The sequence below is a fragment of the Ranitomeya variabilis genome, chromosome 2 (genome assembly GCF_051348905.1).
Source record: "Ranitomeya variabilis isolate aRanVar5 chromosome 2, aRanVar5.hap1, whole genome shotgun sequence".
NCBI lineage: Eukaryota > Metazoa > Chordata > Amphibia > Anura > Dendrobatidae > Ranitomeya > Ranitomeya variabilis.
The window spans coordinates 1,107,449,707-1,107,474,641 of record NC_135233.1 but is presented as its reverse complement, the minus strand read 5'-3'; the positions used below and the strand labels follow the sequence as shown (position 1 = coordinate 1,107,474,641).

The following is a 24,935-nucleotide window of genomic DNA, read 5'->3' as shown; positions in this document are numbered from 1 at the left end:
TTTTTTTTTTTTTTTTAAGTGTGGACTCCGTTTTCCCATACTTGAAGAACATTTAAGGAGTCCACAACGTGATTGGTGACCTACAAATACAGTCGAGCAACTTTCTAGCAAACCCTTTCTATGCACATGGAGAATCAAACCGGGGACAGTGAAAAAACTTGCATAGTTTGTAGAAAAAAGTTGTGATGTAGCACAATCCCAAGGAGAACCGTTGAACTTTTATGGGTTGGTTTGTTTATCGAAAATGCTGAGAGGTCGTGAAGGCCTCCTGGTCTTTTTTTTTCCTCCTTTCTGTGGTTGCTAAACTGTAAGAAGAGAGTAGAGCATGAGCCTTAACACAAAACATTAAAAGAGAATAAATGCAACACCAATGGTGAAAAGCAAGACATGCGTTGGCCGGGAATCGAACCCGGGTCAACTGCTTGGAAGGCAGCTATGCTCACCACTATACCACCAACGCTTTCGGAAGTGTACGTTTTTTTGACATTTTCTGCAATAACACTAAACTTTCTGTTGACAGAAGCATTTGGATGCAATGTAATGATGAAAAGTATAAAACACAACCTTTTAGCAGAGGATGGTTTCGATCCATCGACCTCTGGGTTATGGGCCCAGCACGCTTCCGCTGCGCCACTCTGCTCGTAGTGTTGGATGCTTAGAGTCGAAGTCTAATTACTGTCTGCCTTCTGGTCTGTGTCGTGTAATTTATCAGCCATTTCTTATCTGTTGGCAACTAGATTATTCTTGGTGTTTTGCAATTATTTCTTTGTTTTTTTCTGTTTCCTTTAGTCATATTGTTGAAAATCATTTGAAGAAACGGTGTCTGACCTTGCTTAAGGTGCAGGCAAAAATTGTGGTCCATTGGGTCTCTGTGGCGCAATCGGTTAGCGCGTTCGGCTGTTAACCGAAAGGTTGGTGGTTCGAGTCCACCCAGGGACGTCGCACCCTTTTGCAGTCCACCCAGAGACGTTGCACAGTTGGAGAAGTTTTTGCATTGGTGCTGAGCATCTCTCTCATGTAAAAGCCATTTTGCTGACTATGTTTTGAATTCACGAGGCAAACTGGAGAAAAGCTTTCTGTATGAGATAAGATAAACAAAACTTCCTTCGAGCCGGAATTGAACCAGCGACCTAAGGATTGCTAATTTAGAGCTACAGTCCTCCGCTCTACCAGCTGAGCTATCGAAGGATTGTTTTGGCCACTGTCGAAAGCCTCCTAGGTTTGGCCGTGGGTGCCACGGGCAGATGGTAAAAATGATTCATTCAACTCTGCGAAAAAGGAATCCAATGGTAGCATTGGAGAATGCGGGCATCGATCCCGCTACCTCTCGCATGCTAAGCGAGCGCTCTACCACTTGAGCTAATCCCCCAAACCTGTGAAACTTGACGTCAGTTTCACGTCACACCAGGTCACAATTTTCATATACAGTCACAGATGACATTGCTTTTTTTTTTTTTTTTTTTTTTTTTTAAGTGTGGACTCCGTTTTCCCATACTTGAAGAACATTTAAGGAGTCCACAACGTGATTGGTGACCTACAAATACAGTCGAGCAACTTTCTAGCAAACCCTTTCTATGCACATGGAGAATCAAACCGGGGACAGTGAAAAAACTTGCATAGTTTGTAGAAAAAAGTTGTGATGTAGCACAATCCCAAGGAGAACCGTTGAACTTTTATGGGTTGGTTTGTTTATCGAAAATGCTGAGAGGTCGTGAAGGCCTCCTGGTCTTTTTTTTTCCTCCTTTCTGTGGTTGCTAAACTGTAAGAAGAGAGTAGAGCATGAGCCTTAACACAAAACATTAAAAGAGAATAAATGCAACACCAATGGTGAAAAGCAAGACATGCGTTGGCCGGGAATCGAACCCGGGTCAACTGCTTGGAAGGCAGCTATGCTCACCACTATACCACCAACGCTTTCGGAAGTGTACGTTTTTTTGACATTTTCTGCAATAACACTAAACTTTCTGTTGACAGAAGCATTTGGATGCAATGTAATGATGAAAAGTATAAAACACAACCTTTTAGCAGAGGATGGTTTCGATCCATCGACCTCTGGGTTATGGGCCCAGCACGCTTCCGCTGCGCCACTCTGCTCGTAGTGTTGGATGCTTAGAGTCGAAGTCTAATTACTGTCTGCCTTCTGGTCTGTGTCGTGTAATTTATCAGCCATTTCTTATCTGTTGGCAACTAGATTATTCTTGGTGTTTTGCAATTATTTCTTTGTTTTTTTCTGTTTCCTTTAGTCATATTGTTGAAAATCATTTGAAGAAACGGTGTCTGACCTTGCTTAAGGTGCAGGCAAAAATTGTGGTCCATTGGGTCTCTGTGGCGCAATCGGTTAGCGCGTTCGGCTGTTAACCGAAAGGTTGGTGGTTCGAGTCCACCCAGGGACGTCGCACCCTTTTGCAGTCCACCCAGAGACGTTGCACAGTTGGAGAAGTTTTTGCATTGGTGCTGAGCATCTCTCTCATGTAAAAGCCATTTTGCTGACTATGTTTTGAATTCACGAGGCAAACTGGAGAAAAACTTTCTGTATGAGATAAGATAAACAAAACTTCCTTCGAGCCGGAATTGAACCAGCGACCTAAGGATTGCTAATTTAGAGCTACAGTCCTCCGCTCTACCAGCTGAGCTATCGAAGGATTGTTTTGGCCACTGTCGAAAGCCTCCTAGGTTTGGCCGTGGGTGCCACGGGCAGATGGTAAAAATGATTCATTCAACTCTGCGAAAAAGGAATCCAATGGTAGCATTGGAGAATGCGGGCATCGATCCCGCTACCTCTCGCATGCTAAGCGAGCGCTCTACCACTTGAGCTAATCCCCCAAACCTGTGAAACTTGACGTCAGTTTCACGTCACACCAGGTCACAATTTTCATATACAGTCACAGATGACATTGCTTTTTTTTTTTTTTTTAAGTGTGGACTCCGTTTTCCCATACTTGAAGAACATTTAAGGAGTCCACAACGTGATTGGTGACCTACAAATACAGTCGAGCAACTTTCTAGCAAACCCTTTCTATGCACATGGAGAATCAAACCGGGGACAGTGAAAAAACTTGCATAGTTTGTAGAAAAAAGTTGTGATGTAGCACAATCCCAAGGAGAACCGTTGAACTTTTATGGGTTGGTTTGTTTATCGAAAATGCTGAGAGGTCGTGAAGGCCTCCTGGTCTTTTTTTTTCCTCCTTTCTGTGGTTGCTAAACTGTAAGAAGAGAGTAGAGCATGAGCCTTAACACAAAACATTAAAAGAGAATAAATGCAACACCAATGGTGAAAAGCAAGACATGCGTTGGCCGGGAATCGAACCCGGGTCAACTGCTTGGAAGGCAGCTATGCTCACCACTATACCACCAACGCTTTCGGAAGTGTACGTTTTTTTGACATTTTCTGCAATAACACTAAACTTTCTGTTGACAGAAGCATTTGGATGCAATGTAATGATGAAAAGTATAAAACACAACCTTTTAGCAGAGGATGGTTTCGATCCATCGACCTCTGGGTTATGGGCCCAGCACGCTTCCGCTGCGCCACTCTGCTCGTAGTGTTGGATGCTTAGAGTCGAAGTCTAATTACTGTCTGCCTTCTGGTCTGTGTCGTGTAATTTATCAGCCATTTCTTATCTGTTGGCAACTAGATTATTCTTGGTGTTTTGCAATTATTTCTTTGTTTTTTTCTGTTTCCTTTAGTCATATTGTTGAAAATCATTTGAAGAAACGGTGTCTGACCTTGCTTAAGGTGCAGGCAAAAATTGTGGTCCATTGGGTCTCTGTGGCGCAATCGGTTAGCGCGTTCGGCTGTTAACCGAAAGGTTGGTGGTTCGAGTCCACCCAGGGACGTCGCACCCTTTTGCAGTCCACCCAGAGACGTTGCACAGTTGGAGAAGTTTTTGCATTGGTGCTGAGCATCTCTCTCATGTAAAAGCCATTTTGCTGACTATGTTTTGAATTCACGAGGCAAACTGGAGAAAAACTTTCTGTATGAGATAAGATAAACAAAACTTCCTTCGAGCCGGAATTGAACCAGCGACCTAAGGATTGCTAATTTAGAGCTACAGTCCTCCGCTCTACCAGCTGAGCTATCGAAGGATTGTTTTGGCCACTGTCGAAAGCCTCCTAGGTTTGGCCGTGGGTGCCACGGGCAGATGGTAAAAATGATTCATTCAACTCTGCGAAAAAGGAATCCAATGGTAGCATTGGAGAATGCGGGCATCGATCCCGCTACCTCTCGCATGCTAAGCGAGCGCTCTACCACTTGAGCTAATCCCCCAAACCTGTGAAACTTGACGTCAGTTTCACGTCACACCAGGTCACAATTTTCATATACAGTCACAGATGACATTGCTTTTTTTTTTTTTTTTTTTTTTTAAGTGTGGACTCCGTTTTCCCATACTTGAAGAACATTTAAGGAGTCCACAACGTGATTGGTGACCTACAAATACAGTCGAGCAACTTTCTAGCAAACCCTTTCTATGCACATGGAGAATCAAACCGGGGACAGTGAAAAAACTTGCATAGTTTGTAGAAAAAAGTTGTGATGTAGCACAATCCCAAGGAGAACCGTTGAACTTTTATGGGTTGGTTTGTTTATCGAAAATGCTGAGAGGTCGTGAAGGCCTCCTGGTCTTTTTTTTTCCTCCTTTCTGTGGTTGCTAAACTGTAAGAAGAGAGTAGAGCATGAGCCTTAACACAAAACATTAAAAGAGAATAAATGCAACACCAATGGTGAAAAGCAAGACATGCGTTGGCCGGGAATCGAACCCGGGTCAACTGCTTGGAAGGCAGCTATGCTCACCACTATACCACCAACGCTTTCGGAAGTGTACGTTTTTTTGACATTTTCTGCAATAACACTAAACTTTCTGTTGACAGAAGCATTTGGATGCAATGTAATGATGAAAAGTATAAAACACAACCTTTTAGCAGAGGATGGTTTCGATCCATCGACCTCTGGGTTATGGGCCCAGCACGCTTCCGCTGCGCCACTCTGCTCGTAGTGTTGGATGCTTAGAGTCGAAGTCTAATTACTGTCTGCCTTCTGGTCTGTGTCGTGTAATTTATCAGCCATTTCTTATCTGTTGGCAACTAGATTATTCTTGGTGTTTTGCAATTATTTCTTTGTTTTTTTCTGTTTCCTTTAGTCATATTGTTGAAAATCATTTGAAGAAACGGTGTCTGACCTTGCTTAAGGTGCAGGCAAAAATTGTGGTCCATTGGGTCTCTGTGGCGCAATCGGTTAGCGCGTTCGGCTGTTAACCGAAAGGTTGGTGGTTCGAGTCCACCCAGGGACGTCGCACCCTTTTGCAGTCCACCCAGAGACGTTGCACAGTTGGAGAAGTTTTTGCATTGGTGCTGAGCATCTCTCTCATGTAAAAGCCATTTTGCTGACTATGTTTTGAATTCACGAGGCAAACTGGAGAAAAACTTTCTGTATGAGATAAGATAAACAAAACTTCCTTCGAGCCGGAATTGAACCAGCGACCTAAGGATTGCTAATTTAGAGCTACAGTCCTCCGCTCTACCAGCTGAGCTATCGAAGGATTGTTTTGGCCACTGTCGAAAGCCTCCTAGGTTTGGCCGTGGGTGCCACGGGCAGATGGTAAAAATGATTCATTCAACTCTGCGAAAAAGGAATCCAATGGTAGCATTGGAGAATGCGGGCATCGATCCCGCTACCTCTCGCATGCTAAGCGAGCGCTCTACCACTTGAGCTAATCCCCCAAACCTGTGAAACTTGACGTCAGTTTCACGTCACACCAGGTCACAATTTTCATATACAGTCACAGATGACATTGCTTTTTTTTTTTTTTTTTTTTTTTTTTAAGTGTGGACTCCGTTTTCCCATACTTGAAGAACATTTAAGGAGTCCACAACGTGATTGGTGACCTACAAATACAGTCGAGCAACTTTCTAGCAAACCCTTTCTATGCACATGGAGAATCAAACCGGGGACAGTGAAAAAACTTGCATAGTTTGTAGAAAAAAGTTGTGATGTAGCACAATCCCAAGGAGAACCGTTGAACTTTTATGGGTTGGTTTGTTTATCGAAAATGCTGAGAGGTCGTGAAGGCCTCCTGGTCTTTTTTTTTCCTCCTTTCTGTGGTTGCTAAACTGTAAGAAGAGAGTAGAGCATGAGCCTTAACACAAAACATTAAAAGAGAATAAATGCAACACCAATGGTGAAAAGCAAGACATGCGTTGGCCGGGAATCGAACCCGGGTCAACTGCTTGGAAGGCAGCTATGCTCACCACTATACCACCAACGCTTTCGGAAGTGTACGTTTTTTTGACATTTTCTGCAATAACACTAAACTTTCTGTTGACAGAAGCATTTGGATGCAATGTAATGATGAAAAGTATAAAACACAACCTTTTAGCAGAGGATGGTTTCGATCCATCGACCTCTGGGTTATGGGCCCAGCACGCTTCCGCTGCGCCACTCTGCTCGTAGTGTTGGATGCTTAGAGTCGAAGTCTAATTACTGTCTGCCTTCTGGTCTGTGTCGTGTAATTTATCAGCCATTTCTTATCTGTTGGCAACTAGATTATTCTTGGTGTTTTGCAATTATTTCTTTGTTTTTTTCTGTTTCCTTTAGTCATATTGTTGAAAATCATTTGAAGAAACGGTGTCTGACCTTGCTTAAGGTGCAGGCAAAAATTGTGGTCCATTGGGTCTCTGTGGCGCAATCGGTTAGCGCGTTCGGCTGTTAACCGAAAGGTTGGTGGTTCGAGTCCACCCAGGGACGTCGCACCCTTTTGCAGTCCACCCAGAGACGTTGCACAGTTGGAGAAGTTTTTGCATTGGTGCTGAGCATCTCTCTCATGTAAAAGCCATTTTGCTGACTATGTTTTGAATTCACGAGGCAAACTGGAGAAAAACTTTCTGTATGAGATAAGATAAACAAAACTTCCTTCGAGCCGGAATTGAACCAGCGACCTAAGGATTGCTAATTTAGAGCTACAGTCCTCCGCTCTACCAGCTGAGCTATCGAAGGATTGTTTTGGCCACTGTCGAAAGCCTCCTAGGTTTGGCCGTGGGTGCCACGGGCAGATGGTAAAAATGATTCATTCAACTCTGCGAAAAAGGAATCCAATGGTAGCATTGGAGAATGCGGGCATCGATCCCGCTACCTCTCGCATGCTAAGCGAGCGCTCTACCACTTGAGCTAATCCCCCAAACCTGTGAAACTTGACGTCAGTTTCACGTCACACCAGGTCACAATTTTCATATACAGTCACAGATGACATTGCTTTTTTTTTTTTTTTTAAGTGTGGACTCCGTTTTCCCATACTTGAAGAACATTTAAGGAGTCCACAACGTGATTGGTGACCTACAAATACAGTCGAGCAACTTTCTAGCAAACCCTTTCTATGCACATGGAGAATCAAACCGGGGACAGTGAAAAAACTTGCATAGTTTGTAGAAAAAAGTTGTGATGTAGCACAATCCCAAGGAGAACCGTTGAACTTTTATGGGTTGGTTTGTTTATCGAAAATGCTGAGAGGTCGTGAAGGCCTCCTGGTCTTTTTTTTTCCTCCTTTCTGTGGTTGCTAAACTGTAAGAAGAGAGTAGAGCATGAGCCTTAACACAAAACATTAAAAGAGAATAAATGCAACACCAATGGTGAAAAGCAAGACATGCGTTGGCCGGGAATCGAACCCGGGTCAACTGCTTGGAAGGCAGCTATGCTCACCACTATACCACCAACGCTTTCGGAAGTGTACGTTTTTTTGACATTTTCTGCAATAACACTAAACTTTCTGTTGACAGAAGCATTTGGATGCAATGTAATGATGAAAAGTATAAAACACAACCTTTTAGCAGAGGATGGTTTCGATCCATCGACCTCTGGGTTATGGGCCCAGCACGCTTCCGCTGCGCCACTCTGCTCGTAGTGTTGGATGCTTAGAGTCGAAGTCTAATTACTGTCTGCCTTCTGGTCTGTGTCGTGTAATTTATCAGCCATTTCTTATCTGTTGGCAACTAGATTATTCTTGGTGTTTTGCAATTATTTCTTTGTTTTTTTCTGTTTCCTTTAGTCATATTGTTGAAAATCATTTGAAGAAACGGTGTCTGACCTTGCTTAAGGTGCAGGCAAAAATTGTGGTCCATTGGGTCTCTGTGGCGCAATCGGTTAGCGCGTTCGGCTGTTAACCGAAAGGTTGGTGGTTCGAGTCCACCCAGGGACGTCGCACCCTTTTGCAGTCCACCCAGAGACGTTGCACAGTTGGAGAAGTTTTTGCATTGGTGCTGAGCATCTCTCTCATGTAAAAGCCATTTTGCTGACTATGTTTTGAATTCACGAGGCAAACTGGAGAAAAACTTTCTGTATGAGATAAGATAAACAAAACTTCCTTCGAGCCGGAATTGAACCAGCGACCTAAGGATTGCTAATTTAGAGCTACAGTCCTCCGCTCTACCAGCTGAGCTATCGAAGGATTGTTTTGGCCACTGTCGAAAGCCTCCTAGGTTTGGCCGTGGGTGCCACGGGCAGATGGTAAAAATGATTCATTCAACTCTGCGAAAAAGGAATCCAATGGTAGCATTGGAGAATGCGGGCATCGATCCCGCTACCTCTCGCATGCTAAGCGAGCGCTCTACCACTTGAGCTAATCCCCCAAACCTGTGAAACTTGACGTCAGTTTCACGTCACACCAGGTCACAATTTTCATATACAGTCACAGATGACATTGCTTTTTTTTTTTTTTTTTTTTTTTAAGTGTGGACTCCGTTTTCCCATACTTGAAGAACATTTAAGGAGTCCACAACGTGATTGGTGACCTACAAATACAGTCGAGCAACTTTCTAGCAAACCCTTTCTATGCACATGGAGAATCAAACCGGGGACAGTGAAAAAACTTGCATAGTTTGTAGAAAAAAGTTGTGATGTAGCACAATCCCAAGGAGAACCGTTGAACTTTTATGGGTTGGTTTGTTTATCGAAAATGCTGAGAGGTCGTGAAGGCCTCCTGGTCTTTTTTTTTCCTCCTTTCTGTGGTTGCTAAACTGTAAGAAGAGAGTAGAGCATGAGCCTTAACACAAAACATTAAAAGAGAATAAATGCAACACCAATGGTGAAAAGCAAGACATGCGTTGGCCGGGAATCGAACCCGGGTCAACTGCTTGGAAGGCAGCTATGCTCACCACTATACCACCAACGCTTTCGGAAGTGTACGTTTTTTTGACATTTTCTGCAATAACACTAAACTTTCTGTTGACAGAAGCATTTGGATGCAATGTAATGATGAAAAGTATAAAACACAACCTTTTAGCAGAGGATGGTTTCGATCCATCGACCTCTGGGTTATGGGCCCAGCACGCTTCCGCTGCGCCACTCTGCTCGTAGTGTTGGATGCTTAGAGTCGAAGTCTAATTACTGTCTGCCTTCTGGTCTGTGTCGTGTAATTTATCAGCCATTTCTTATCTGTTGGCAACTAGATTATTCTTGGTGTTTTGCAATTATTTCTTTGTTTTTTTCTGTTTCCTTTAGTCATATTGTTGAAAATCATTTGAAGAAACGGTGTCTGACCTTGCTTAAGGTGCAGGCAAAAATTGTGGTCCATTGGGTCTCTGTGGCGCAATCGGTTAGCGCGTTCGGCTGTTAACCGAAAGGTTGGTGGTTCGAGTCCACCCAGGGACGTCGCACCCTTTTGCAGTCCACCCAGAGACGTTGCACAGTTGGAGAAGTTTTTGCATTGGTGCTGAGCATCTCTCTCATGTAAAAGCCATTTTGCTGACTATGTTTTGAATTCACGAGGCAAACTGGAGAAAAACTTTCTGTATGAGATAAGATAAACAAAACTTCCTTCGAGCCGGAATTGAACCAGCGACCTAAGGATTGCTAATTTAGAGCTACAGTCCTCCGCTCTACCAGCTGAGCTATCGAAGGATTGTTTTGGCCACTGTCGAAAGCCTCCTAGGTTTGGCCGTGGGTGCCACGGGCAGATGGTAAAAATGATTCATTCAACTCTGCGAAAAAGGAATCCAATGGTAGCATTGGAGAATGCGGGCATCGATCCCGCTACCTCTCGCATGCTAAGCGAGCGCTCTACCACTTGAGCTAATCCCCCAAACCTGTGAAACTTGACGTCAGTTTCACGTCACACCAGGTCACAATTTTCATATACAGTCACAGATGACATTGCTTTTTTTTTTTTTTTTTTTTTTTAAGTGTGGACTCCGTTTTCCCATACTTGAAGAACATTTAAGGAGTCCACAACGTGATTGGTGACCTACAAATACAGTCGAGCAACTTTCTAGCAAACCCTTTCTATGCACATGGAGAATCAAACCGGGGACAGTGAAAAAACTTGCATAGTTTGTAGAAAAAAGTTGTGATGTAGCACAATCCCAAGGAGAACCGTTGAACTTTTATGGGTTGGTTTGTTTATCGAAAATGCTGAGAGGTCGTGAAGGCCTCCTGGTCTTTTTTTTTCCTCCTTTCTGTGGTTGCTAAACTGTAAGAAGAGAGTAGAGCATGAGCCTTAACACAAAACATTAAAAGAGAATAAATGCAACACCAATGGTGAAAAGCAAGACATGCGTTGGCCGGGAATCGAACCCGGGTCAACTGCTTGGAAGGCAGCTATGCTCACCACTATACCACCAACGCTTTCGGAAGTGTACGTTTTTTTGACATTTTCTGCAATAACACTAAACTTTCTGTTGACAGAAGCATTTGGATGCAATGTAATGATGAAAAGTATAAAACACAACCTTTTAGCAGAGGATGGTTTCGATCCATCGACCTCTGGGTTATGGGCCCAGCACGCTTCCGCTGCGCCACTCTGCTCGTAGTGTTGGATGCTTAGAGTCGAAGTCTAATTACTGTCTGCCTTCTGGTCTGTGTCGTGTAATTTATCAGCCATTTCTTATCTGTTGGCAACTAGATTATTCTTGGTGTTTTGCAATTATTTCTTTGTTTTTTTCTGTTTCCTTTAGTCATATTGTTGAAAATCATTTGAAGAAACGGTGTCTGACCTTGCTTAAGGTGCAGGCAAAAATTGTGGTCCATTGGGTCTCTGTGGCGCAATCGGTTAGCGCGTTCGGCTGTTAACCGAAAGGTTGGTGGTTCGAGTCCACCCAGGGACGTCGCACCCTTTTGCAGTCCACCCAGAGACGTTGCACAGTTGGAGAAGTTTTTGCATTGGTGCTGAGCATCTCTCTCATGTAAAAGCCATTTTGCTGACTATGTTTTGAATTCACGAGGCAAACTGGAGAAAAACTTTCTGTATGAGATAAGATAAACAAAACTTCCTTCGAGCCGGAATTGAACCAGCGACCTAAGGATTGCTAATTTAGAGCTACAGTCCTCCGCTCTACCAGCTGAGCTATCGAAGGATTGTTTTGGCCACTGTCGAAAGCCTCCTAGGTTTGGCCGTGGGTGCCACGGGCAGATGGTAAAAATGATTCATTCAACTCTGCGAAAAAGGAATCCAATGGTAGCATTGGAGAATGCGGGCATCGATCCCGCTACCTCTCGCATGCTAAGCGAGCGCTCTACCACTTGAGCTAATCCCCCAAACCTGTGAAACTTGACGTCAGTTTCACGTCACACCAGGTCACAATTTTCATATACAGTCACAGATGACATTGCTTTTTTTTTTTTTTTTTTTTTTTAAGTGTGGACTCCGTTTTCCCATACTTGAAGAACATTTAAGGAGTCCACAACGTGATTGGTGACCTACAAATACAGTCGAGCAACTTTCTAGCAAACCCTTTCTATGCACATGGAGAATCAAACCGGGGACAGTGAAAAAACTTGCATAGTTTGTAGAAAAAAGTTGTGATGTAGCACAATCCCAAGGAGAACCGTTGAACTTTTATGGGTTGGTTTGTTTATCGAAAATGCTGAGAGGTCGTGAAGGCCTCCTGGTCTTTTTTTTTCCTCCTTTCTGTGGTTGCTAAACTGTAAGAAGAGAGTAGAGCATGAGCCTTAACACAAAACATTAAAAGAGAATAAATGCAACACCAATGGTGAAAAGCAAGACATGCGTTGGCCGGGAATCGAACCCGGGTCAACTGCTTGGAAGGCAGCTATGCTCACCACTATACCACCAACGCTTTCGGAAGTGTACGTTTTTTTGACATTTTCTGCAATAACACTAAACTTTCTGTTGACAGAAGCATTTGGATGCAATGTAATGATGAAAAGTATAAAACACAACCTTTTAGCAGAGGATGGTTTCGATCCATCGACCTCTGGGTTATGGGCCCAGCACGCTTCCGCTGCGCCACTCTGCTCGTAGTGTTGGATGCTTAGAGTCGAAGTCTAATTACTGTCTGCCTTCTGGTCTGTGTCGTGTAATTTATCAGCCATTTCTTATCTGTTGGCAACTAGATTATTCTTGGTGTTTTGCAATTATTTCTTTGTTTTTTTCTGTTTCCTTTAGTCATATTGTTGAAAATCATTTGAAGAAACGGTGTCTGACCTTGCTTAAGGTGCAGGCAAAAATTGTGGTCCATTGGGTCTCTGTGGCGCAATCGGTTAGCGCGTTCGGCTGTTAACCGAAAGGTTGGTGGTTCGAGTCCACCCAGGGACGTCGCACCCTTTTGCAGTCCACCCAGAGACGTTGCACAGTTGGAGAAGTTTTTGCATTGGTGCTGAGCATCTCTCTCATGTAAAAGCCATTTTGCTGACTATGTTTTGAATTCACGAGGCAAACTGGAGAAAAACTTTCTGTATGAGATAAGATAAACAAAACTTCCTTCGAGCCGGAATTGAACCAGCGACCTAAGGATTGCTAATTTAGAGCTACAGTCCTCCGCTCTACCAGCTGAGCTATCGAAGGATTGTTTTGGCCACTGTCGAAAGCCTCCTAGGTTTGGCCGTGGGTGCCACGGGCAGATGGTAAAAATGATTCATTCAACTCTGCGAAAAAGGAATCCAATGGTAGCATTGGAGAATGCGGGCATCGATCCCGCTACCTCTCGCATGCTAAGCGAGCGCTCTACCACTTGAGCTAATCCCCCAAACCTGTGAAACTTGACGTCAGTTTCACGTCACACCAGGTCACAATTTTCATATACAGTCACAGATGACATTGCTTTTTTTTTTTTTTTTTTTTTTTAAGTGTGGACTCCGTTTTCCCATACTTGAAGAACATTTAAGGAGTCCACAACGTGATTGGTGACCTACAAATACAGTCGAGCAACTTTCTAGCAAACCCTTTCTATGCACATGGAGAATCAAACCGGGGACAGTGAAAAAACTTGCATAGTTTGTAGAAAAAAGTTGTGATGTAGCACAATCCCAAGGAGAACCGTTGAACTTTTATGGGTTGGTTTGTTTATCGAAAATGCTGAGAGGTCGTGAAGGCCTCCTGGTCTTTTTTTTTCCTCCTTTCTGTGGTTGCTAAACTGTAAGAAGAGAGTAGAGCATGAGCCTTAACACAAAACATTAAAAGAGAATAAATGCAACACCAATGGTGAAAAGCAAGACATGCGTTGGCCGGGAATCGAACCCGGGTCAACTGCTTGGAAGGCAGCTATGCTCACCACTATACCACCAACGCTTTCGGAAGTGTACGTTTTTTTGACATTTTCTGCAATAACACTAAACTTTCTGTTGACAGAAGCATTTGGATGCAATGTAATGATGAAAAGTATAAAACACAACCTTTTAGCAGAGGATGGTTTCGATCCATCGACCTCTGGGTTATGGGCCCAGCACGCTTCCGCTGCGCCACTCTGCTCGTAGTGTTGGATGCTTAGAGTCGAAGTCTAATTACTGTCTGCCTTCTGGTCTGTGTCGTGTAATTTATCAGCCATTTCTTATCTGTTGGCAACTAGATTATTCTTGGTGTTTTGCAATTATTTCTTTGTTTTTTTCTGTTTCCTTTAGTCATATTGTTGAAAATCATTTGAAGAAACGGTGTCTGACCTTGCTTAAGGTGCAGGCAAAAATTGTGGTCCATTGGGTCTCTGTGGCGCAATCGGTTAGCGCGTTCGGCTGTTAACCGAAAGGTTGGTGGTTCGAGTCCACCCAGGGACGTCGCACCCTTTTGCAGTCCACCCAGAGACGTTGCACAGTTGGAGAAGTTTTTGCATTGGTGCTGAGCATCTCTCTCATGTAAAAGCCATTTTGCTGACTATGTTTTGAATTCACGAGGCAAACTGGAGAAAAACTTTCTGTATGAGATAAGATAAACAAAACTTCCTTCGAGCCGGAATTGAACCAGCGACCTAAGGATTGCTAATTTAGAGCTACAGTCCTCCGCTCTACCAGCTGAGCTATCGAAGGATTGTTTTGGCCACTGTCGAAAGCCTCCTAGGTTTGGCCGTGGGTGCCACGGGCAGATGGTAAAAATGATTCATTCAACTCTGCGAAAAAGGAATCCAATGGTAGCATTGGAGAATGCGGGCATCGATCCCGCTACCTCTCGCATGCTAAGCGAGCACTCTACCACTTGAGCTAATCCCCCAAACCTGTGAAACTTGACGTCAGTTTCACGTCACACCAGGTCACAATTTTCATATACAGTCACAGATGACATTGCTTTTTTTTTTTTTTTTTTTTTTTAAGTGTGGACTCCGTTTTCCCATACTTGAAGAACATTTAAGGAGTCCACAACGTGATTGGTGACCTACAAATACAGTCGAGCAACTTTCTAGCAAACCCTTTCTATGCACATGGAGAATCAAACCGGGGACAGTGAAAAAACTTGCATAGTTTGTAGAAAAAAGTTGTGATGTAGCACAATCCCAAGGAGAACCGTTGAACTTTTATGGGTTGGTTTGTTTATCGAAAATGCTGAGAGGTCGTGAAGGCCTCCTGGTCTTTTTTTTTCCTCCTTTCTGTGGTTGCTAAACTGTAAGAAGAGAGTAGAGCATGAGCCTTAACACAAAACATTAAAAGAGAATAAATGCAACACCAATGGTGAAAAGCAAGACATGCGTTGGCCGGGAATCGAACCCGGGTCAACTGCTTGGAAGGCAGCTATGCTCACCACTATACCACCAACGCTTTCGGAAGTGTACGTTTTTTTGACATTTTCTGCAATAACACTAAACTTTCTGTTGACAGAAGCATTTGGATGCAATGTAATGATGAAAAGTATAAAACACAACCTTTTAGCAGAGGATGGTTTCGATCCATCGACCTCTGGGTTATGGGCCCAGCACGCTTCCGCTGCGCCACTCTGCTCGTAGTGTTGGATGCTTAGAGTCGAAGTCTAATTACTGTCTGCCTTCTGGTCTGTGTCGTGTAATTTATCAGCCATTTCTTATCTGTTGGCAACTAGATTATTCTTGGTGTTTTGCAATTATTTCTTTGTTTTTTTCTGTTTCCTTTAGTCATATTGTTGAAAATCATTTGAAGAAACGGTGTCTGACCTTGCTTAAGGTGCAGGCAAAAATTGTGGTCCATTGGGTCTCTGTGGCGCAATCGGTTAGCGCGTTCGGCTGTTAACCGAAAGGTTGGTGGTTCGAGTCCACCCAGGGACGTCGCACCCTTTTGCAGTCCACCCAGAGACGTTGCACAGTTGGAGAAGTTTTTGCATTGGTGCTGAGCATCTCTCTCATGTAAAAGCCATTTTGCTGACTATGTTTTGAATTCACGAGGCAAACTGGAGAAAAACTTTCTGTATGAGATAAGATAAACAAAACTTCCTTCGAGCCGGAATTGAACCAGCGACCTAAGGATTGCTAATTTAGAGCTACAGTCCTCCGCTCTACCAGCTGAGCTATCGAAGGATTGTTTTGGCCACTGTCGAAAGCCTCCTAGGTTTGGCCGTGGGTGCCACGGGCAGATGGTAAAAATGATTCATTCAACTCTGCGAAAAAGGAATCCAATGGTAGCATTGGAGAATGCGGGCATCGATCCCGCTACCTCTCGCATGCTAAGCGAGCGCTCTACCACTTGAGCTAATCCCCCAAACCTGTGAAACTTGACGTCAGTTTCACGTCACACCAGGTCACAATTTTCATATACAGTCACAGATGACATTGCTTTTTTTTTTTTTTTTTTTTAAGTGTGGACTCCGTTTTCCCATACTTGAAGAACATTTAAGGAGTCCACAACGTGATTGGTGACCTACAAATACAGTCGAGCAACTTTCTAGCAAACCCTTTCTATGCACATGGAGAATCAAACCGGGGACAGTGAAAAAACTTGCATAGTTTGTAGAAAAAAGTTGTGATGTAGCACAATCCCAAGGAGAACCGTTGAACTTTTATGGGTTGGTTTGTTTATCGAAAATGCTGAGAGGTCGTGAAGGCCTCCTGGTCTTTTTTTTTCCTCCTTTCTGTGGTTGCTAAACTGTAAGAAGAGAGTAGAGCATGAGCCTTAACACAAAACATTAAAAGAGAATAAATGCAACACCAATGGTGAAAAGCAAGACATGCGTTGGCCGGGAATCGAACCCGGGTCAACTGCTTGGAAGGCAGCTATGCTCACCACTATACCACCAACGCTTTCGGAAGTGTACGTTTTTTTGACATTTTCTGCAATAACACTAAACTTTCTGTTGACAGAAGCATTTGGATGCAATGTAATGATGAAAAGTATAAAACACAACCTTTTAGCAGAGGATGGTTTCGATCCATCGACCTCTGGGTTATGGGCCCAGCACGCTTCCGCTGCGCCACTCTGCTCGTAGTGTTGGATGCTTAGAGTCGAAGTCTAATTACTGTCTGCCTTCTGGTCTGTGTCGTGTAATTTATCAGCCATTTCTTATCTGTTGGCAACTAGATTATTCTTGGTGTTTTGCAATTATTTCTTTGTTTTTTTCTGTTTCCTTTAGTCATATTGTTGAAAATCATTTGAAGAAACGGTGTCTGACCTTGCTTAAGGTGCAGGCAAAAATTGTGGTCCATTGGGTCTCTGTGGCGCAATCGGTTAGCGCGTTCGGCTGTTAACCGAAAGGTTGGTGGTTCGAGTCCACCCAGGGACGTCGCACCCTTTTGCAGTCCACCCAGAGACGTTGCACAGTTGGAGAAGTTTTTGCATTGGTGCTGAGCATCTCTCTCATGTAAAAGCCATTTTGCTGACTATGTTTTGAATTCACGAGGCAAACTGGAGAAAAACTTTCTGTATGAGATAAGATAAACAAAACTTCCTTCGAGCCGGAATTGAACCAGCGACCTAAGGATTGCTAATTTAGAGCTACAGTCCTCCGCTCTACCAGCTGAGCTATCGAAGGATTGTTTTGGCCACTGTCGAAAGCCTCCTAGGTTTGGCCGTGGGTGCCACGGGCAGATGGTAAAAATGATTCATTCAACTCTGCGAAAAAGGAATCCAATGGTAGCATTGGAGAATGCGGGCATCGATCCCGCTACCTCTCGCATGCTAAGCGAGCACTCTACCACTTGAGCTAATCCCCCAAACCTGTGAAACTTGACGTCAGTTTCACGTCACACCAGGTCACAATTTTCATATACAGTCACAGATGACATTGCTTTTTTTTTTTTTTTTTTTTTTTAAGTGTGGACTCCGTTTTCCCATACTTGAAGAACATTTAAGGAGTCCACAACGTGATTGGTGACCTACAAATACAGTCGAGCAACTTTCTAGCAAACCCTTTCTATGCACATGGAGAATCAAACCGGGGACAGTGAAAAAACTTGCATAGTTTGTAGAAAAAAGTTGTGATGTAGCACAATCCCAAGGAGAACCGTTGAACTTTTATGGGTTGGTTTGTTTATCGAAAATGCTGAGAGGTCGTGAAGGCCTCCTGGTCTTTTTTTTTCCTCCTTTCTGTGGTTGCTAAACTGTAAGAAGAGAGTAGAGCATGAGCCTTAACACAAAACATTAAAAGAGAATAAATGCAACACCAATGGTGAAAAGCAAGACATGCGTTGGCCGGGAATCGAACCCGGGTCAACTGCTTGGAAGGCAGCTATGCTCACCACTATACCACCAACGCTTTCGGAAGTGTACGTTTTTTTGACATTTTCTGCAATAACACTAAACTTTCTGTTGACAGAAGCATTTGGATGCAATGTAATGATGAAAAGTATAAAACACAACCTTTTAGCAGAGGATGGTTTCGATCCATCGACCTCTGGGTTATGGGCCCAGCACGCTTCCGCTGCGCCACTCTGCTCGTAGTGTTGGATGCTTAGAGTCGAAGTCTAATTACTGTCTGCCTTCTGGTCTGTGTCGTGTAATTTATCAGCCATTTCTTATCTGTTGGCAACTAGATTATTCTTGGTGTTTTGCAATTATTTCTTTGTTTTTTTCTGTTTCCTTTAGTCATATTGTTGAAAATCATTTGAAGAAACGGTGTCTGACCTTGCTTAAGGTGCAGGCAAAAATTGTGGTCCATTGGGTCTCTGTGGCGCAATCGGTTAGCGCGTTCGGCTGTTAACCGAAAGGTTGGTGGTTCGAGTCCACCCAGGGACGTCGCACCCTTTTGCAGTCCACCCAGAGACGTTGCACAGTTGGAGAAGTTTTTGCATTGGTGCTGAGCATCTCTCTCATGTAAAAGCCATTTTGCTGACTATGTTTTGAATTCACGAGGCAAACTGGAGAAAAACTTTCTGTATGAGATAAGATAAACAAAACTTCCTTCGAGCCGGAATTGAACCAGCGACCTAAGGATTGCTAATTTAGAGCTACAGTCCTCCGCTCTACCAGCTGAGCTATCGAAGGATTGTTTTGGCCACTGTCGAAAGCCTCCTAGGTTTGGCCGTGGGTGCCACGGGCAGATGGTAAAAATGATTCATTCAACTCTGCGAAAAAGGAATCCAATGGTAGCATTGGAGAATGCGGGCATCGATCCCGCTACCTCTCGCATGCTAAGCGAGCGCTCTACCACTTGAGCTAATCCCCCAAACCTGTGAAACTTGACGTCAGTTTCACGTCACACCAGGTCACAATTTTCATATACAGTCACAGATGACATTGCTTTTTTTTTTTTTTTTTTTTTTTTTTAAGTGTGGACTCCGTTTTCCCATACTTGAAGAACATTTAAGGAGTCCACAACGTGATTGGTGACCTACAAATACAGTCGAGCAACTTTCTAGCAAACCCTTTCTATGCACATGGAGAATCAAACCGGGGACAGTGAAAAAACTTGCATAGTTTGTAGAAAAAAGTTGTGATGTAGCACAATCCCAAGGAGAACCGTTGAACTTTTATGGGTTGGTTTGTTTATCGAAAATGCTGAGAGGTCGTGAAGGCCTCCTGGTCTTTTTTTTTCCTCCTTTCTGTGGTTGCTAAACTGTAAGAAGAGAGTAGAGCATGAGCCTTAACACAAAACATTAAAAGAGAATAAATGCAACACCAATGGTGAAAAGCAAGACATGCGTTGGCCGGGAATCGAACCCGGGTCAACTGCTTGGAAGGCAGCTATGCTCACCACTATACCACCAACGCTTTCGGAAGTGTACGTTTTTTTGACATTTTCTGCAATAACACTAAACTTTCTGTTGACAGAAGCATTTGGATGCAATGTAATGATGAAAAGTATAAAACACAACCTTTTAGCAGAGGATGGTTTCGATCCATCGACCTCTGGGTTATGGGCCCAGCACGCTTCCGCTGCGCCACTCTGCTCGTAGTGTTGGATGCTTAGAGTCGAAGTCTAATTACTGTCTGCCTTCTGGTCTGTGTCGTGTAATTTATCAGCCATTTCTTATCTGTTGGCAACTAGATTATTCTTGGTGTTTTGCAATTATTTCTTTGTTTTTTTCTGTTTCCTTTAGTCATATTGTTGAAAATCATTTGAAGAAACGGTGTCTGACCTTGCTTAAGGTGCAGGCAAAAATTGTGGTCCATTGGGTCTCTGTGGCGCAATCGGTTAGCGCGTTCGGCTGTTAACCGAAAGGTTGGTGGTTCGAGTCCACCCAGGGACGTCGCACCCTTTTGCAGTCCACCCAGAGACGTTGCACAGTTGGAGAAGTTTTTGCATTGGTGCTGAGCATCTCTCTCATGTAAAAGCCATTTTGCTGACTATGTTTTGAATTCACGAGGCAAACTGGAGAAAAACTTTCTGTATGAGATAAGATAAACAAAACTTCCTTCGAGCCGGAATTGAACCAGCGACCTAAGGATTGCTAATTTAGAGCTACAGTCCTCCGCTCTACCAGCTGAGCTATCGAAGGATTGTTTTGGCCACTGTCGAAAGCCTCCTAGGTTTGGCCGTGGGTGCCACGGGCAGATGGTAAAAATGATTCATTCAACTCTGCGAAAAAGGAATCCAATGGTAGCATTGGAGAATGCGGGCATCGATCCCGCTACCTCTCGCATGCTAAGCGAGCGCTCTACCACTTGAGCTAATCCCCCAAACCTGTGAAACTTGACGTCAGTTTCACGTCACACCAGGTCACAATTTTCATATACAGTCACAGATGACATTGCTTTTTTTTTTTTTTTTTTTTTTTTTTAAGTGTGGACTCCGTTTTCCCATACTTGAAGAACATTTAAGGAGTCCACAACGTGATTGGTGACCTACAAATACAGTCGAGCAACTTTCTAGCAAACCCTTTCTATGCACATGGAGAATCAAACCGGGGACAGTGAAAAAACTTGCATAGTTTGTAGAAAAAAGTTGTGATGTAGCACAATCCCAAGGAGAACCGTTGAACTTTTATGGGTTGGTTTGTTTATCGAAAATGCTGAGAGGTCGTGAAGGCCTCCTGGTCTTTTTTTTTCCTCCTTTCTGTGGTTGCTAAACTGTAAGAAGAGAGTAGAGCATGAGCCTTAACACAAAACATTAAAAGAGAATAAATGCAACACCAATGGTGAAAAGCAAGACATGCGTTGGCCGGGAATCGAACCCGGGTCAACTGCTTGGAAGGCAGCTATGCTCACCACTATACCACCAACGCTTTCGGAAGTGTACGTTTTTTTGACATTTTCTGCAATAACACTAAACTTTCTGTTGACAGAAGCATTTGGATGCAATGTAATGATGAAAAGTATAAAACACAACCTTTTAGCAGAGGATGGTTTCGATCCATCGACCTCTGGGTTATGGGCCCAGCACGCTTCCGCTGCGCCACTCTGCTCGTAGTGTTGGATGCTTAGAGTCGAAGTCTAATTACTGTCTGCCTTCTGGTCTGTGTCGTGTAATTTATCAGCCATTTCTTATCTGTTGGCAACTAGATTATTCTTGGTGTTTTGCAATTATTTCTTTGTTTTTTTCTGTTTCCTTTAGTCATATTGTTGAAAATCATTTGAAGAAACGGTGTCTGACCTTGCTTAAGGTGCAGGCAAAAATTGTGGTCCATTGGGTCTCTGTGGCGCAATCGGTTAGCGCGTTCGGCTGTTAACCGAAAGGTTGGTGGTTCGAGTCCACCCAGGGACGTCGCACCCTTTTGCAGTCCACCCAGAGACGTTGCACAGTTGGAGAAGTTTTTGCATTGGTGCTGAGCATCTCTCTCATGTAAAAGCCATTTTGCTGACTATGTTTTGAATTCACGAGGCAAACTGGAGAAAAACTTTCTGTATGAGATAAGATAAACAAAACTTCCTTCGAGCCGGAATTGAACCAGCGACCTAAGGATTGCTAATTTAGAGCTACAGTCCTCCGCTCTACCAGCTGAGCTATCGAAGGATTGTTTTGGCCACTGTCGAAAGCCTCCTAGGTTTGGCCGTGGGTGCCACGGGCAGATGGTAAAAATGATTCATTCAACTCTGCGAAAAAGGAATCCAATGGTAGCATTGGAGAATGCGGGCATCGATCCCGCTACCTCTCGCATGCTAAGCGAGCGCTCTACCACTTGAGCTAATCCCCCAAACCTGTGAAACTTGACGTCAGTTTCACGTCACACCAGGTCACAATTTTCATATACAGTCACAGATGACATTGCTTTTTTTTTTTTTTTTTTTTTTTAAGTGTGGACTCCGTTTTCCCATACTTGAAGAACATTTAAGGAGTCCACAACGTGATTGGTGACCTACAAATACAGTCGAGCAACTTTCTAGCAAACCCTTTCTATGCACATGGAGAATCAAACCGGGGACAGTGAAAAAACTTGCATAGTTTGTAGAAAAAAGTTGTGATGTAGCACAATCCCAAGGAGAACCGTTGAACTTTTATGGGTTGGTTTGTTTATCGAAAATGCTGAGAGGTCGTGAAGGCCTCCTGGTCTTTTTTTTTCCTCCTTTCTGTGGTTGCTAAACTGTAAGAAGAGAGTAGAGCATGAGCCTTAACACAAAACATTAAAAGAGAATAAATGCAACACCAATGGTGAAAAGCAAGACATGCGTTGGCCGGGAATCGAACCCGGGTCAACTGCTTGGAAGGCAGCTATGCTCACCACTATACCACCAACGCTTTCGGAAGTGTACGTTTTTTTGACATTTTCTGCAATAACACTAAACTTTCTGTTGACAGAAGCATTTGGATGCAATGTAATGATGAAAAGTATAAAACACAACCTTTTAGCAGAGGATGGTTTCGATCCATCGACCTCTGGGTTATGGGCCCAGCACGCTTCCGCTGCGCCACTCTGCTCGTAGTGTTGGATGCTTAGAGTCGAAGTCTAATTACTGTCTGCCTTCTGGTCTGTGTCGTGTAATTTATCAGCCATTTCTTATCTGTTGGCAACTAGATTATTCTTGGTGTTTTGCAATTATTTCTTTGTTTTTTTCTGTTTCCTTTAGTCATATTGTTGAAAATCATTTGAAGAAACGGTGTCTGACCTTGCTTAAGGTGCAGGCAAAAATTGTGGTCCATTGGGTCTCTGTGGCGCAATCGGTTAGCGCGTTCGGCTGTTAACCGAAAGGTTGGTGGTTCGAGTCCACCCAGGGACGTCGCACCCTTTTGCAGTCCACCCAGAGACGTTGCACAGTTGGAGAAGTTTTTGCATTGGTGCTGAGCATCTCTCTCATGTAAAAGCCATTTTGCTGACTATGTTTTGAATTCACGAGGCAAACTGGAGAAAAACTTTCTGTATGAGATAAGATAAACAAAACTTCCTTCGAGCCGGAATTGAACCAGCAACCTAAGGATTGCTAATTTAGAACTACAGTCCTCCGCTCTACCAGCTGAGCTATCGAAGGATTGTTTTGGCCACTGTCGAAAGCCTCCTAGGTTTGGCCGTGGGTGCCACGGGCAGATGGTAAAAATGATTCATTCAACTCTGCGAAAAAGGAATCCAATGGTAGCATTGGAGAATGCGGGCATCGATCCCGCTACCTCTCGCATGCTAAGCGAGCGCTCTACCACTTGAGCTAATCCCCCAAACCTGTGAAACTTGACGTCAGTTTCACGTCACACCAGGTCACAATTTTCATATACAGTCACAGATGACATTGCTTTTTTTTTTTTTTTTTTTTTTTAAGTGTGGACTCCGTTTTCCCATACTTGAAGAACATTTAAGGAGTCCACAACGTGATTGGTGACCTACAAATACAGTCGAGCAACTTTCTAGCAAACCCTTTCTATGCACATGGAGAATCAAACCGGGGACAGTGAAAAAACTTGCATAGTTTGTAGAAAAAAGTTGTGATGTAGCACAATCCCAAGGAGAACCGTTGAACTTTTATGGGTTGGTTTGTTTATCGAAAATGCTGAGAGGTCGTGAAGGCCTCCTGGTCTTTTTTTTTCCTCCTTTCTGTGGTTGCTAAACTGTAAGAAGAGAGTAGAGCATGAGCCTTAACACAAAACATTAAAAGAGAATAAATGCAACACCAATGGTGAAAAGCAAGACATGCGTTGGCCGGGAATCGAACCCGGGTCAACTGCTTGGAAGGCAGCTATGCTCACCACTATACCACCAACGCTTTCGGAAGTGTACGTTTTTTTGACATTTTCTGCAATAACACTAAACTTTCTGTTGACAGAAGCATTTGGATGCAATGTAATGATGAAAAGTATAAAACACAACCTTTTAGCAGAGGATGGTTTCGATCCATCGACCTCTGGGTTATGGGCCCAGCACGCTTCCGCTGCGCCACTCTGCTCGTAGTGTTGGATGCTTAGAGTCGAAGTCTAATTACTGTCTGCCTTCTGGTCTGTGTCGTGTAATTTATCAGCCATTTCTTATCTGTTGGCAACTAGATTATTCTTGGTGTTTTGCAATTATTTCTTTGTTTTTTTCTGTTTCCTTTAGTCATATTGTTGAAAATCATTTGAAGAAACGGTGTCTGACCTTGCTTAAGGTGCAGGCAAAAATTGTGGTCCATTGGGTCTCTGTGGCGCAATCGGTTAGCGCGTTCGGCTGTTAACCGAAAGGTTGGTGGTTCGAGTCCACCCAGGGACGTCGCACCCTTTTGCAGTCCACCCAGAGACGTTGCACAGTTGGAGAAGTTTTTGCATTGGTGCTGAGCATCTCTCTCATGTAAAAGCCATTTTGCTGACTATGTTTTGAATTCACGAGGCAAACTGGAGAAAAACTTTCTGTATGAGATAAGATAAACAAAACTTCCTTCGAGCCGGAATTGAACCAGCGACCTAAGGATTGCTAATTTAGAGCTACAGTCCTCCGCTCTACCAGCTGAGCTATCGAAGGATTGTTTTGGCCACTGTCGAAAGCCTCCTAGGTTTGGCCGTGGGTGCCACGGGCAGATGGTAAAAATGATTCATTCAACTCTGCGAAAAAGGAATCCAATGGTAGCATTGGAGAATGCGGGCATCGATCCCGCTACCTCTCGCATGCTAAGCGAGCGCTCTACCACTTGAGCTAATCCCCCAAACCTGTGAAACTTGACGTCAGTTTCACGTCACACCAGGTCACAATTTTCATATACAGTCACAGATGACATTGCTTTTTTTTTTTTTTTTTTTTTTTAAGTGTGGACTCCGTTTTCCCATACTTGAAGAACATTTAAGGAGTCCACAACGTGATTGGTGACCTACAAATACAGTCGAGCAACTTTCTAGCAAACCCTTTCTATGCACATGGAGAATCAAACCGGGGACAGTGAAAAAACTTGCATAGTTTGTAGAAAAAAGTTGTGATGTAGCACAATCCCAAGGAGAACCGTTGAACTTTTATGGGTTGGTTTGTTTATCGAAAATGCTGAGAGGTCGTGAAGGCCTCCTGGT

General features: G+C 43.6%; 65 non-coding genes across 65 annotated transcripts; 17 read left to right on the top strand and 48 right to left on the bottom strand.

The window, feature by feature from the left end:
* Nucleotides 1-388: 388 nt before the first annotated feature.
* TRNAG-UCC (transfer RNA glycine (anticodon UCC)) lies at nucleotides 389-460 on the bottom strand. The gene has a single exon. It is a non-coding gene; the product is annotated as a tRNA-Gly (tRNA).
* Nucleotides 461-865: 405 nt separating this feature from the next.
* Nucleotides 866-939, top strand: TRNAN-GUU (transfer RNA asparagine (anticodon GUU)). Its single transcript has one exon. It is a non-coding gene; the product is annotated as a tRNA-Asn (tRNA).
* Nucleotides 940-1,102: 163 nt separating this feature from the next.
* TRNAY-GUA (transfer RNA tyrosine (anticodon GUA)) lies at nucleotides 1,103-1,188 on the bottom strand. The gene is given in 2 exon segments: nucleotides 1,103-1,138; nucleotides 1,152-1,188. It is a non-coding gene; the product is annotated as a tRNA-Tyr (tRNA).
* A 108-nt stretch (nucleotides 1,189-1,296) lies between these two features.
* Nucleotides 1,297-1,369, bottom strand: TRNAA-AGC (transfer RNA alanine (anticodon AGC)). The gene has a single exon. It is a non-coding gene; the product is annotated as a tRNA-Ala (tRNA).
* A 473-nt stretch (nucleotides 1,370-1,842) lies between these two features.
* TRNAG-UCC (transfer RNA glycine (anticodon UCC)) lies at nucleotides 1,843-1,914 on the bottom strand. Its single transcript has one exon. It is a non-coding gene; the product is annotated as a tRNA-Gly (tRNA).
* A 405-nt stretch (nucleotides 1,915-2,319) lies between these two features.
* On the top strand, nucleotides 2,320-2,393 carry TRNAN-GUU (transfer RNA asparagine (anticodon GUU)). Its single transcript has one exon. It is a non-coding gene; the product is annotated as a tRNA-Asn (tRNA).
* Nucleotides 2,394-2,556: 163 nt separating this feature from the next.
* Nucleotides 2,557-2,642, bottom strand: TRNAY-GUA (transfer RNA tyrosine (anticodon GUA)). Its single transcript is given in 2 exon segments — nucleotides 2,557-2,592; nucleotides 2,606-2,642. It is a non-coding gene; the product is annotated as a tRNA-Tyr (tRNA).
* A 108-nt stretch (nucleotides 2,643-2,750) lies between these two features.
* On the bottom strand, nucleotides 2,751-2,823 carry TRNAA-AGC (transfer RNA alanine (anticodon AGC)). The gene has a single exon. It is a non-coding gene; the product is annotated as a tRNA-Ala (tRNA).
* A 463-nt stretch (nucleotides 2,824-3,286) lies between these two features.
* Nucleotides 3,287-3,358, bottom strand: TRNAG-UCC (transfer RNA glycine (anticodon UCC)). Its single transcript has one exon. It is a non-coding gene; the product is annotated as a tRNA-Gly (tRNA).
* A 405-nt stretch (nucleotides 3,359-3,763) lies between these two features.
* Nucleotides 3,764-3,837, top strand: TRNAN-GUU (transfer RNA asparagine (anticodon GUU)). Its single transcript has one exon. It is a non-coding gene; the product is annotated as a tRNA-Asn (tRNA).
* Nucleotides 3,838-4,000: 163 nt separating this feature from the next.
* TRNAY-GUA (transfer RNA tyrosine (anticodon GUA)) lies at nucleotides 4,001-4,086 on the bottom strand. Its single transcript is given in 2 exon segments — nucleotides 4,001-4,036; nucleotides 4,050-4,086. It is a non-coding gene; the product is annotated as a tRNA-Tyr (tRNA).
* A 108-nt stretch (nucleotides 4,087-4,194) lies between these two features.
* TRNAA-AGC (transfer RNA alanine (anticodon AGC)) lies at nucleotides 4,195-4,267 on the bottom strand. The gene has a single exon. It is a non-coding gene; the product is annotated as a tRNA-Ala (tRNA).
* Nucleotides 4,268-4,737: 470 nt separating this feature from the next.
* On the bottom strand, nucleotides 4,738-4,809 carry TRNAG-UCC (transfer RNA glycine (anticodon UCC)). Its single transcript has one exon. It is a non-coding gene; the product is annotated as a tRNA-Gly (tRNA).
* Nucleotides 4,810-5,214: 405 nt separating this feature from the next.
* On the top strand, nucleotides 5,215-5,288 carry TRNAN-GUU (transfer RNA asparagine (anticodon GUU)). Its single transcript has one exon. It is a non-coding gene; the product is annotated as a tRNA-Asn (tRNA).
* Nucleotides 5,289-5,451: 163 nt separating this feature from the next.
* Nucleotides 5,452-5,537, bottom strand: TRNAY-GUA (transfer RNA tyrosine (anticodon GUA)). The gene is given in 2 exon segments: nucleotides 5,452-5,487; nucleotides 5,501-5,537. It is a non-coding gene; the product is annotated as a tRNA-Tyr (tRNA).
* Nucleotides 5,538-5,645: 108 nt separating this feature from the next.
* TRNAA-AGC (transfer RNA alanine (anticodon AGC)) lies at nucleotides 5,646-5,718 on the bottom strand. Its single transcript has one exon. It is a non-coding gene; the product is annotated as a tRNA-Ala (tRNA).
* Nucleotides 5,719-6,191: 473 nt separating this feature from the next.
* Nucleotides 6,192-6,263, bottom strand: TRNAG-UCC (transfer RNA glycine (anticodon UCC)). The gene has a single exon. It is a non-coding gene; the product is annotated as a tRNA-Gly (tRNA).
* A 405-nt stretch (nucleotides 6,264-6,668) lies between these two features.
* TRNAN-GUU (transfer RNA asparagine (anticodon GUU)) lies at nucleotides 6,669-6,742 on the top strand. The gene has a single exon. It is a non-coding gene; the product is annotated as a tRNA-Asn (tRNA).
* Nucleotides 6,743-6,905: 163 nt separating this feature from the next.
* On the bottom strand, nucleotides 6,906-6,991 carry TRNAY-GUA (transfer RNA tyrosine (anticodon GUA)). The gene is given in 2 exon segments: nucleotides 6,906-6,941; nucleotides 6,955-6,991. It is a non-coding gene; the product is annotated as a tRNA-Tyr (tRNA).
* Nucleotides 6,992-7,099: 108 nt separating this feature from the next.
* TRNAA-AGC (transfer RNA alanine (anticodon AGC)) lies at nucleotides 7,100-7,172 on the bottom strand. Its single transcript has one exon. It is a non-coding gene; the product is annotated as a tRNA-Ala (tRNA).
* A 463-nt stretch (nucleotides 7,173-7,635) lies between these two features.
* On the bottom strand, nucleotides 7,636-7,707 carry TRNAG-UCC (transfer RNA glycine (anticodon UCC)). Its single transcript has one exon. It is a non-coding gene; the product is annotated as a tRNA-Gly (tRNA).
* A 405-nt stretch (nucleotides 7,708-8,112) lies between these two features.
* Nucleotides 8,113-8,186, top strand: TRNAN-GUU (transfer RNA asparagine (anticodon GUU)). Its single transcript has one exon. It is a non-coding gene; the product is annotated as a tRNA-Asn (tRNA).
* A 163-nt stretch (nucleotides 8,187-8,349) lies between these two features.
* Nucleotides 8,350-8,435, bottom strand: TRNAY-GUA (transfer RNA tyrosine (anticodon GUA)). Its single transcript is given in 2 exon segments — nucleotides 8,350-8,385; nucleotides 8,399-8,435. It is a non-coding gene; the product is annotated as a tRNA-Tyr (tRNA).
* Nucleotides 8,436-8,543: 108 nt separating this feature from the next.
* On the bottom strand, nucleotides 8,544-8,616 carry TRNAA-AGC (transfer RNA alanine (anticodon AGC)). The gene has a single exon. It is a non-coding gene; the product is annotated as a tRNA-Ala (tRNA).
* Nucleotides 8,617-9,086: 470 nt separating this feature from the next.
* On the bottom strand, nucleotides 9,087-9,158 carry TRNAG-UCC (transfer RNA glycine (anticodon UCC)). The gene has a single exon. It is a non-coding gene; the product is annotated as a tRNA-Gly (tRNA).
* Nucleotides 9,159-9,563: 405 nt separating this feature from the next.
* Nucleotides 9,564-9,637, top strand: TRNAN-GUU (transfer RNA asparagine (anticodon GUU)). Its single transcript has one exon. It is a non-coding gene; the product is annotated as a tRNA-Asn (tRNA).
* Nucleotides 9,638-9,800: 163 nt separating this feature from the next.
* Nucleotides 9,801-9,886, bottom strand: TRNAY-GUA (transfer RNA tyrosine (anticodon GUA)). The gene is given in 2 exon segments: nucleotides 9,801-9,836; nucleotides 9,850-9,886. It is a non-coding gene; the product is annotated as a tRNA-Tyr (tRNA).
* A 108-nt stretch (nucleotides 9,887-9,994) lies between these two features.
* Nucleotides 9,995-10,067, bottom strand: TRNAA-AGC (transfer RNA alanine (anticodon AGC)). The gene has a single exon. It is a non-coding gene; the product is annotated as a tRNA-Ala (tRNA).
* A 470-nt stretch (nucleotides 10,068-10,537) lies between these two features.
* Nucleotides 10,538-10,609, bottom strand: TRNAG-UCC (transfer RNA glycine (anticodon UCC)). Its single transcript has one exon. It is a non-coding gene; the product is annotated as a tRNA-Gly (tRNA).
* A 405-nt stretch (nucleotides 10,610-11,014) lies between these two features.
* Nucleotides 11,015-11,088, top strand: TRNAN-GUU (transfer RNA asparagine (anticodon GUU)). The gene has a single exon. It is a non-coding gene; the product is annotated as a tRNA-Asn (tRNA).
* Nucleotides 11,089-11,251: 163 nt separating this feature from the next.
* TRNAY-GUA (transfer RNA tyrosine (anticodon GUA)) lies at nucleotides 11,252-11,337 on the bottom strand. Its single transcript is given in 2 exon segments — nucleotides 11,252-11,287; nucleotides 11,301-11,337. It is a non-coding gene; the product is annotated as a tRNA-Tyr (tRNA).
* A 108-nt stretch (nucleotides 11,338-11,445) lies between these two features.
* TRNAA-AGC (transfer RNA alanine (anticodon AGC)) lies at nucleotides 11,446-11,518 on the bottom strand. The gene has a single exon. It is a non-coding gene; the product is annotated as a tRNA-Ala (tRNA).
* A 470-nt stretch (nucleotides 11,519-11,988) lies between these two features.
* On the bottom strand, nucleotides 11,989-12,060 carry TRNAG-UCC (transfer RNA glycine (anticodon UCC)). Its single transcript has one exon. It is a non-coding gene; the product is annotated as a tRNA-Gly (tRNA).
* A 405-nt stretch (nucleotides 12,061-12,465) lies between these two features.
* On the top strand, nucleotides 12,466-12,539 carry TRNAN-GUU (transfer RNA asparagine (anticodon GUU)). The gene has a single exon. It is a non-coding gene; the product is annotated as a tRNA-Asn (tRNA).
* Nucleotides 12,540-12,702: 163 nt separating this feature from the next.
* On the bottom strand, nucleotides 12,703-12,788 carry TRNAY-GUA (transfer RNA tyrosine (anticodon GUA)). Its single transcript is given in 2 exon segments — nucleotides 12,703-12,738; nucleotides 12,752-12,788. It is a non-coding gene; the product is annotated as a tRNA-Tyr (tRNA).
* Nucleotides 12,789-12,896: 108 nt separating this feature from the next.
* On the bottom strand, nucleotides 12,897-12,969 carry TRNAA-AGC (transfer RNA alanine (anticodon AGC)). The gene has a single exon. It is a non-coding gene; the product is annotated as a tRNA-Ala (tRNA).
* Nucleotides 12,970-13,439: 470 nt separating this feature from the next.
* Nucleotides 13,440-13,511, bottom strand: TRNAG-UCC (transfer RNA glycine (anticodon UCC)). The gene has a single exon. It is a non-coding gene; the product is annotated as a tRNA-Gly (tRNA).
* A 405-nt stretch (nucleotides 13,512-13,916) lies between these two features.
* On the top strand, nucleotides 13,917-13,990 carry TRNAN-GUU (transfer RNA asparagine (anticodon GUU)). The gene has a single exon. It is a non-coding gene; the product is annotated as a tRNA-Asn (tRNA).
* A 163-nt stretch (nucleotides 13,991-14,153) lies between these two features.
* TRNAY-GUA (transfer RNA tyrosine (anticodon GUA)) lies at nucleotides 14,154-14,239 on the bottom strand. The gene is given in 2 exon segments: nucleotides 14,154-14,189; nucleotides 14,203-14,239. It is a non-coding gene; the product is annotated as a tRNA-Tyr (tRNA).
* A 651-nt stretch (nucleotides 14,240-14,890) lies between these two features.
* TRNAG-UCC (transfer RNA glycine (anticodon UCC)) lies at nucleotides 14,891-14,962 on the bottom strand. Its single transcript has one exon. It is a non-coding gene; the product is annotated as a tRNA-Gly (tRNA).
* Nucleotides 14,963-15,367: 405 nt separating this feature from the next.
* TRNAN-GUU (transfer RNA asparagine (anticodon GUU)) lies at nucleotides 15,368-15,441 on the top strand. Its single transcript has one exon. It is a non-coding gene; the product is annotated as a tRNA-Asn (tRNA).
* Nucleotides 15,442-15,604: 163 nt separating this feature from the next.
* TRNAY-GUA (transfer RNA tyrosine (anticodon GUA)) lies at nucleotides 15,605-15,690 on the bottom strand. Its single transcript is given in 2 exon segments — nucleotides 15,605-15,640; nucleotides 15,654-15,690. It is a non-coding gene; the product is annotated as a tRNA-Tyr (tRNA).
* A 108-nt stretch (nucleotides 15,691-15,798) lies between these two features.
* TRNAA-AGC (transfer RNA alanine (anticodon AGC)) lies at nucleotides 15,799-15,871 on the bottom strand. The gene has a single exon. It is a non-coding gene; the product is annotated as a tRNA-Ala (tRNA).
* A 467-nt stretch (nucleotides 15,872-16,338) lies between these two features.
* Nucleotides 16,339-16,410, bottom strand: TRNAG-UCC (transfer RNA glycine (anticodon UCC)). Its single transcript has one exon. It is a non-coding gene; the product is annotated as a tRNA-Gly (tRNA).
* Nucleotides 16,411-16,815: 405 nt separating this feature from the next.
* Nucleotides 16,816-16,889, top strand: TRNAN-GUU (transfer RNA asparagine (anticodon GUU)). Its single transcript has one exon. It is a non-coding gene; the product is annotated as a tRNA-Asn (tRNA).
* Nucleotides 16,890-17,052: 163 nt separating this feature from the next.
* On the bottom strand, nucleotides 17,053-17,138 carry TRNAY-GUA (transfer RNA tyrosine (anticodon GUA)). The gene is given in 2 exon segments: nucleotides 17,053-17,088; nucleotides 17,102-17,138. It is a non-coding gene; the product is annotated as a tRNA-Tyr (tRNA).
* Nucleotides 17,139-17,789: 651 nt separating this feature from the next.
* TRNAG-UCC (transfer RNA glycine (anticodon UCC)) lies at nucleotides 17,790-17,861 on the bottom strand. The gene has a single exon. It is a non-coding gene; the product is annotated as a tRNA-Gly (tRNA).
* Nucleotides 17,862-18,266: 405 nt separating this feature from the next.
* TRNAN-GUU (transfer RNA asparagine (anticodon GUU)) lies at nucleotides 18,267-18,340 on the top strand. The gene has a single exon. It is a non-coding gene; the product is annotated as a tRNA-Asn (tRNA).
* Nucleotides 18,341-18,503: 163 nt separating this feature from the next.
* Nucleotides 18,504-18,589, bottom strand: TRNAY-GUA (transfer RNA tyrosine (anticodon GUA)). Its single transcript is given in 2 exon segments — nucleotides 18,504-18,539; nucleotides 18,553-18,589. It is a non-coding gene; the product is annotated as a tRNA-Tyr (tRNA).
* A 108-nt stretch (nucleotides 18,590-18,697) lies between these two features.
* On the bottom strand, nucleotides 18,698-18,770 carry TRNAA-AGC (transfer RNA alanine (anticodon AGC)). Its single transcript has one exon. It is a non-coding gene; the product is annotated as a tRNA-Ala (tRNA).
* Nucleotides 18,771-19,243: 473 nt separating this feature from the next.
* Nucleotides 19,244-19,315, bottom strand: TRNAG-UCC (transfer RNA glycine (anticodon UCC)). The gene has a single exon. It is a non-coding gene; the product is annotated as a tRNA-Gly (tRNA).
* Nucleotides 19,316-19,720: 405 nt separating this feature from the next.
* Nucleotides 19,721-19,794, top strand: TRNAN-GUU (transfer RNA asparagine (anticodon GUU)). Its single transcript has one exon. It is a non-coding gene; the product is annotated as a tRNA-Asn (tRNA).
* A 163-nt stretch (nucleotides 19,795-19,957) lies between these two features.
* On the bottom strand, nucleotides 19,958-20,043 carry TRNAY-GUA (transfer RNA tyrosine (anticodon GUA)). Its single transcript is given in 2 exon segments — nucleotides 19,958-19,993; nucleotides 20,007-20,043. It is a non-coding gene; the product is annotated as a tRNA-Tyr (tRNA).
* A 108-nt stretch (nucleotides 20,044-20,151) lies between these two features.
* TRNAA-AGC (transfer RNA alanine (anticodon AGC)) lies at nucleotides 20,152-20,224 on the bottom strand. The gene has a single exon. It is a non-coding gene; the product is annotated as a tRNA-Ala (tRNA).
* A 473-nt stretch (nucleotides 20,225-20,697) lies between these two features.
* TRNAG-UCC (transfer RNA glycine (anticodon UCC)) lies at nucleotides 20,698-20,769 on the bottom strand. Its single transcript has one exon. It is a non-coding gene; the product is annotated as a tRNA-Gly (tRNA).
* Nucleotides 20,770-21,174: 405 nt separating this feature from the next.
* On the top strand, nucleotides 21,175-21,248 carry TRNAN-GUU (transfer RNA asparagine (anticodon GUU)). Its single transcript has one exon. It is a non-coding gene; the product is annotated as a tRNA-Asn (tRNA).
* A 163-nt stretch (nucleotides 21,249-21,411) lies between these two features.
* TRNAY-GUA (transfer RNA tyrosine (anticodon GUA)) lies at nucleotides 21,412-21,497 on the bottom strand. Its single transcript is given in 2 exon segments — nucleotides 21,412-21,447; nucleotides 21,461-21,497. It is a non-coding gene; the product is annotated as a tRNA-Tyr (tRNA).
* A 108-nt stretch (nucleotides 21,498-21,605) lies between these two features.
* TRNAA-AGC (transfer RNA alanine (anticodon AGC)) lies at nucleotides 21,606-21,678 on the bottom strand. Its single transcript has one exon. It is a non-coding gene; the product is annotated as a tRNA-Ala (tRNA).
* A 470-nt stretch (nucleotides 21,679-22,148) lies between these two features.
* On the bottom strand, nucleotides 22,149-22,220 carry TRNAG-UCC (transfer RNA glycine (anticodon UCC)). Its single transcript has one exon. It is a non-coding gene; the product is annotated as a tRNA-Gly (tRNA).
* A 405-nt stretch (nucleotides 22,221-22,625) lies between these two features.
* TRNAN-GUU (transfer RNA asparagine (anticodon GUU)) lies at nucleotides 22,626-22,699 on the top strand. The gene has a single exon. It is a non-coding gene; the product is annotated as a tRNA-Asn (tRNA).
* Nucleotides 22,700-23,056: 357 nt separating this feature from the next.
* TRNAA-AGC (transfer RNA alanine (anticodon AGC)) lies at nucleotides 23,057-23,129 on the bottom strand. The gene has a single exon. It is a non-coding gene; the product is annotated as a tRNA-Ala (tRNA).
* Nucleotides 23,130-23,599: 470 nt separating this feature from the next.
* TRNAG-UCC (transfer RNA glycine (anticodon UCC)) lies at nucleotides 23,600-23,671 on the bottom strand. The gene has a single exon. It is a non-coding gene; the product is annotated as a tRNA-Gly (tRNA).
* Nucleotides 23,672-24,076: 405 nt separating this feature from the next.
* Nucleotides 24,077-24,150, top strand: TRNAN-GUU (transfer RNA asparagine (anticodon GUU)). Its single transcript has one exon. It is a non-coding gene; the product is annotated as a tRNA-Asn (tRNA).
* A 163-nt stretch (nucleotides 24,151-24,313) lies between these two features.
* TRNAY-GUA (transfer RNA tyrosine (anticodon GUA)) lies at nucleotides 24,314-24,399 on the bottom strand. Its single transcript is given in 2 exon segments — nucleotides 24,314-24,349; nucleotides 24,363-24,399. It is a non-coding gene; the product is annotated as a tRNA-Tyr (tRNA).
* Nucleotides 24,400-24,507: 108 nt separating this feature from the next.
* On the bottom strand, nucleotides 24,508-24,580 carry TRNAA-AGC (transfer RNA alanine (anticodon AGC)). The gene has a single exon. It is a non-coding gene; the product is annotated as a tRNA-Ala (tRNA).
* Nucleotides 24,581-24,935: the final 355 nt, after the last annotated feature.